This window comes from Octodon degus, unplaced genomic scaffold (assembly GCF_000260255.1).
Source record: "Octodon degus isolate 3935 unplaced genomic scaffold, OctDeg1.0 scaffold00166, whole genome shotgun sequence".
Taxonomy (NCBI): Eukaryota; Metazoa; Chordata; class Mammalia; order Rodentia; family Octodontidae; genus Octodon; species Octodon degus.
The window spans coordinates 4,672,547-4,679,124 of record NW_004524742.1 but is presented as its reverse complement, the minus strand read 5'-3'; the positions used below and the strand labels follow the sequence as shown (position 1 = coordinate 4,679,124).

The window sequence follows — 6,578 nt, the reverse complement described above, 5'->3', positions numbered from 1 at the left end:
ATTTTATTTTTTCTCATTAAACTTTGTTTTAATGGATCTCAAAATTCTGTGTAAGATTTCTGGTCAAGTTGTTTCCATTAAAAAGTATTGATTTTAAAAATGAATAACTTAAAAACTGCCACAGAAGAAAAACGGTCCACAAAACATTCTCCTTTCCTGCTGAAGGATTTATGATGCATTGTTATCATTAACCAGTCTTTCACTATTAAGCTTACCTGGCTAATTGGGAGAAACAGTTCTGAGACCCATATTCTGCCACTGATGTAGACTGGGATGGCAGGTGGCAGAGATAATATTCACTTAGCCTTCTGAGCTTTCTGGGCAGATGTGGTGACCTTGCCAGTTCCAGCAGACTTCTTGTCCACAGCAACTGTCTGTCTCATATTGTGAACAGCAAAACAACCCAGAGGTGGGTAATCAGAGAAGCTCTGGACACACATGGGCTTGCCTGGAACCATGTCAACAAGTCAGAAACTTGGACCCATTTTCCAGCTTCTTACCAGACCGGTGGTCAATCTTTTCTTTCAGCTCAGCAAACTTGCACGCAATGTGAGCTGTGTGACAATCCAGGACAGGGGCATAGCCAACACTGATCTGGCCAGGATGGTTCAGGATAATCACCTGAGCCATAAAACCAGCTTCTTCCATTGGTGAGCCATTTTTGCTGTCACCAGCAACATTGCCACCTGGATATCTTTGACAGACACATTCTTGACTTCAAAGCCCACGTTGTCCCCAGGAAGAACTTCATTCAATGCTTCATGGTGCATTTCAACGGACTTGACTTTAGTTGTAACATTGCCTAGAGCAAAGGTGATCACCATGCCAGGTTTGAGAACACCAGTCTCCACTCAGCCCACAGGGACAGTGCCAATACCACCAATTTTGTAGACATCCTGGAGGGGCAGCTGCAAAGGCTTGTCAGTTGGGCGAGTGGATGACAGGATGCAATCCAAAGCTTCAAGCAGTGTGGTTCTGCTGGCATTGCCATTTTTATGGGTGACTTTCTGTCCTTTAAACCAAGGCATGTTAGCACTTGGCTCCAGGATATTGTCACCATTCTAACCAGAAATTGGCACAAAAGCTATAGTATCAGGGTTGTAGGTGATTTTCTTAATGTAGGTGCTGACTTCCTTAACAATTTCCTTGTATCTCTTCTGGCTGTAGGGTGGCTCTGGAGAGTCCATTTTGTTAACTCCAACAATTAGTTGTTTCACACCCAGCGTGTAAGCCAGAAGGGCATGCTCACAGGTCTGCCCTTTCTTGGAGATACCAGCTTTGAATCCACCAACACTAGCAGCAACAATCATGACAGCACAGGGAGCCTGAGATGTGCCTGTAATCATGTGTTTGATGAAGTCTCTGTGTCCAGAGGCATCAATGATGCTCACATAGTACTTACTGCTCTCAAATGTCCAAAGGGAGATGTCACTGGTGGTACAATGCTCATGCTCGGCTTTCAGCTTGTCCAAGACCCAGGCATACTTGAAGGCACCCTTCCCCATCGCAGCTGCTTCCTTCTCAAATTTTCAATTGTTCTTTTATTGATGCCACCATATTTGTAGATCAGATGGCTGGTGGTGGTGGACGTGCTTGAATCCACACGTCTGATGATGACGATAGTAATGTAAGTTTTTCTTTCCCATGTTGGCTTTGATTTAGTGGTGGTTTTCACTACACTTGTGCTCTCACGGTAAACCCATTGAGAAGAAGCCTAGAAAACATTATTTTCAATATATCTGATATTCCGTTGGCAGTGCCGCCCTGTCTTCCTCTGCTCCTGTGTCCTTGTGTATGTAGCTTCCAAGATGAGCTTCCACTCATTCATGAGGACCTTGTACAAAAGTCACTGTTTTTTTTCTTCAGCCTCCCTGGCTAGAGGGAACCATGGCGTTTTCTATACTCCAGATGGTGCTCTGTAATTCTTCTTTGAAAAATAATTTGTTAAAATTATCTGTTTATTTGTCTGTGAGTGTGTGACAGTCTCGGCAGTCCATGGGCAGCAGCAGCCACACCATGTTTTACCAGTTTGCCTACGAGGGTTACCACAGAACCTGGCGTTTGTGCACTAGATAGGTATTAGACAGGTGCCTGTCCCAGTTCCTTGACTCAGTGGCTTCTCCAGAAGATCAAACCCCTTCAAAATCAAATGGTCTTGTAATTATATTCAGTTTATTTGTCGATGTGTCCATTAACACTGTTGCAAGAGCAATGTTATTTTTTGTTTTTAATTTTATGTATATGGTACAGGGTCTCACTGCAAAGCTGGGACTCGTAGTGACCCTCCTGTTTTCAGTCTGCCCAGCGCTGGGATTACAGGTGTGCACCACCACGCCCCATCTAGGTGGCTGCTCAGCTCACCCAGGACATGGATTGGAGTGACATGTGGTGCTGGGATTGAACCCAGTCCCTGTGCTTGCCTAAGCAGGCACTTAGACCTCTGAGCTATCTGCTCCGCTGCCTGACCAAAGTTATTTTCGAAGAGTACTTACTTGATCATAATCTACAGTGAAGCATATGGTGAAATGTGGTCCCCACCCTCAATTTAAAATAGGTAAGTGGATACTTTTTTTTAATCATGGGCAGAAATTCCCATAGGGACTGAGTAAGTTCTGATTTGGTATGCATTGCCTTTCTTTCAGATGTGTTTCTGCACAGTAATGCTGTTAGAATTTATTTTTAATCTTGAAGAAAAGAAATATGTACATTTTGCCTAGAGAGAAACACATTGACATATTTTTTAAAAATTACCTCCCTCAGGAACTACAAGTTGTTGGAAATGTACACTCTCAGGATAGTTGAACAATTTCCAATTTCTGTTTTAAAAGGCAGTGACAGTTTCACCAGCTCCACATGGGAGACTATCACTTTGTTGGTGTTTGTTGTGTTATAACTAACACAGCAGCATGGAACTTTAAAAGTTAGAAACTTTAAAAAAAATTCCCTCTAGATAAAAGTGGTTTCTGTAAATTTCCTCAGCGCTGGGGATAAATGCCCACTGTGGCCTCTCTTCAGCCAAGACGAATGGGCAGCAGAGGCTGGTACTTGCACCAGAAGGTGATAGTCCAGTTTTGTTTCCACTGACAAGGGCAGGAGAAGTCCAGCTCAGAAGGGACAAAGCCAGCCTGGACCAGTTGCTCATCACTGTATCTCCTCCCTGCACTGCTTCTTACTGTAAGAGCCTAACACATGTGTACATGGGGACATGGTAGTCTGGATGGAGCTAGCTTTGAATAAACCCTTTTTCTTTTCACCAAAATAATTGGCCTCCTTTGATTGAGTCAATGTAAGCAAACAAACCTGAGCATGTAGGCTTAAAGGGCTATTTTGAAGAGCAGTGGTCATAACCCAGTTTGCCCTAAGTGGCTGTTGAGAGTATCATTCACTGCTGCGCATCCCTAGGGGAAGTGTGTGGTGTAGTCATTCCTTTTTGTCCCCAGGCCTGACCTTCAATGAATGTGCCTCCAGCCACAATTGTCTTCTGCACTGATCTCTGGAGGGCCCAGCCCTGTGTGACTGCCTATAATATTTCTAAATAGCTGAGGTATCTATAATGAAGGAATAGATGATTTCTTATTTCTTAAAAAGTAATACATGACTAATGTGAAGCATAATGCCATTTTGTCATGAAGAGACATTGACGTGGGTGTATAAAACCCACGTTTATTCTTTAGAAAATTTCTGTTGATGAATTATTAATTTTATTTTATGAGTTTTATGATAGTAAAATGATTATATAACAGGAAAAAGCATTGAATTTTTAATATTTGCTGAGTATTTATAAAGAAGCATCAAAAGTGCAACATTAACTACTTTTTAGTGTTCAAAGTCTAAAAACTAACAACAGAAATTCCTATCTGAGCTACAATGAAAATCCCAATAAAAGCCTGCAACAAAAATACTGTGCACTGAAGTTATCACACCCAAGCAGTCCTCACGTATGACAGCAATGTGACCCGTACATGCACACATTTCTTGCCCTGATGGCACATGTGCTTTGCTTTCCTGGCCTTTTCTAGGACATACTTGATATCTCACTGGCTTTGCTCACAGGAAGTTCTCACCAGATTTTACCATGTATAATTGACATGAACTTAAAATATCAGTAAATAATGTATTAGCGAGCCAGTGAAATAGCTCAGCAGACTAAAGCACCTGCTTAGGCACGTTTAGGCAAAGCGCAGGGACCTTGGTTCCATTCTGGCACCACATGCCATGCCAACCCCACCCCCAGGGCAGGCTGAGCCAGCCATAAATAAATAAATAAAGTATTAAATTCTTGGGGGTTTTTTTGCTCTGAATGCCTTCAGGGCAGGTTTGGCTGGCTTGAGTTGTGGGGATCGAACCCCAGCAACCTCAGCCTGACTGCTTTGTTGAAGCAGCCACTTAAAGAACTGAGCTAAGGGGCAGGCCCCCAAGTATTAAATTCTTAATATTCGTTGTGTATTTAGTAGTAAACATCAATATTTTCACATAAATTGTGTACTTGATTACAAAACCTAAAAGGTAACATCAGCAATAAATTCCTAGATGAACTATTATGTAAGTTACAATGGAACGCTGTGACAAAATAAACTTTTCTTCAAACCCAAGGCAGTCTTCACATATGACAACTAACTGCATGTTTTATGCACTGCTTCACACTGGCAGGACATGTGCTTAGCTTCTCTTTCCTGTGTGGCAGGCCATTCTTGTCACCTTTTTTCTCTTCCTCTTTTATCAGGAGCTTCTTACTACACTGTACAATATGTGCTTAGCATAAAAATAAGATACCATTAACACAAAAGATCAAATATATAATGAGTACTTTGAGTAGACATCAACATTTCCATATCAGCTGTGTACCTGCTTACAAACCTAAGAGGTACATCAGAAATAAAAACCTATGTAAACTACACTTTAAATGGAGACCAAAGTCTACCACAGCAGCAATCTTTGCTTCAGCTGTCACGCCCAAGGCAGTCCTCCCCCAGGGCACCTGCATGTTCCACGCACAAGTATTGCTTACGCTGGTAGCCTGGATGCTTTTCTTTCCTGTCCTCCTCCGTAGGGCACAGCTGGCGCCTCTTTGGTTTTCTTCTTGGAGCAGGTCTTTGTGATGCTGTGCCTGCCTGTTCACCTATCGCTCACCAGTGTGCTCCATGGTATTTTTGAATAGTTCCCTGGGCAGCAACAGTTTGTTTTTCCTCCACTATAAATGATCTTTTATGAGTTCCAGTCCCAATCTTATAAGAACATCTCTCTATGATATTTTTTGTTTGTTATTTTCCTTGTAAACTACCAAATTAGTTACATCACACATGTTTAGGATAAAATAAAACACAACCATTGGCTGGTGCCTTGTGCTTCAAGTGATATCATAATGCCTACATAACTCATTAACAATATCTACCCTGTGTTTTGTTTTGTTATAAAAGTTACCATCTCAAGCTTCAATTTAGTTGAGGTTTCAGTGTAGTTTGAGACAAAAGACCTGAATCACTCCTTTTCTTTGCATTTTGTACCATTTTGACTAGACAAATATATACTAACATTGCTGCTTTCTTCATTTTTTGGGGGGTGGTACTGGGAATCAAACTCAGGACCTTGCACTTGCCAGGCAGGCGCTTATGCCACTGAGCCATCTCCTAGCGACACTGCGGTTTTCTTTGTCTGCTGACTCAGGAAGGTTTCCATTCCCTGTGCCTGGATCCATGGGTTTTTGCTCAATTTGGGTGTCCCAGGAAATCTGGCTCACACAGCCAATGTCATCATCCACATGTGAGTCACCTGAGGGATGATTCACTCTCTACAGCCTTCAAAACTTGCAAATCTGGTTTTGCATGTGTTATTGCTCTGAGTTGAGCTACTACTAGCAGAAAAATGGAAAGAAAACTTTTCTGAGAACAGCTCTTAAATGCACATCTGTCGCTACTTTGGAGCTCCTGCACACACCTTGCCATTCGTCTGCCACGTGGGTGAATGCACAGATGCGTTCCTGCTGTCCCTGTGCCCAGCCACCGTGAGCCACACCCACTTTCCCATTATGGTAAAATACATGGTAAAAATCTCAGTTTGACACATTTGTACAACAGCCATGTCTTGCCCTCCTAGAAAGTGGGTAAACACAAAGATTGCCCCTTGTATTCCCCAGGCCCAGCTCCTGAGACACACTGCATCTATTATTATGCTAAAGTACAAATTTATGGTGGAAAAGTATGGGATGAGTTTGTCGCAACCTTGTGTTATGCCCTTTAGTTAATACTTTCTGAGAAGTTTCGAAGAATCTCCTTACTAGCTCCCACACAAATGTGTTTTCTGCACTTATTTTACTTTGGTAAAACTATGATTTATTAAAACTAAATAAATTGCAGTTGTGCAAACTGTGTGATTTCTCCATACTGTTTGGAAAAGAAGCAGTTGTATGAGCTCTGCAAGACGAGTTTATTTCAGAAAAAATCTGAGAGGGACCACTCCGGCTTCAGAGACCAGACTAGCTAGCTCATCCCCTGCAGGCCTTTATAGGGTCATGAGCATAAAAGGGAGGAGGGGTGTCACAGAAGGGAAAAATCACAACAGGACTTTCTGGGAGAGAGTTC

The 6,578-nt window shown here is 42.3% G+C and overlaps 1 pseudogene; it reads right to left on the bottom strand.

The window, feature by feature from the left end:
* Positions 1–296: 296 nt before the first annotated feature.
* LOC101561077 overlaps positions 297–6,578 on the bottom strand; it is a 27,360-nt pseudogene continuing 21,078 nt past the window's right edge.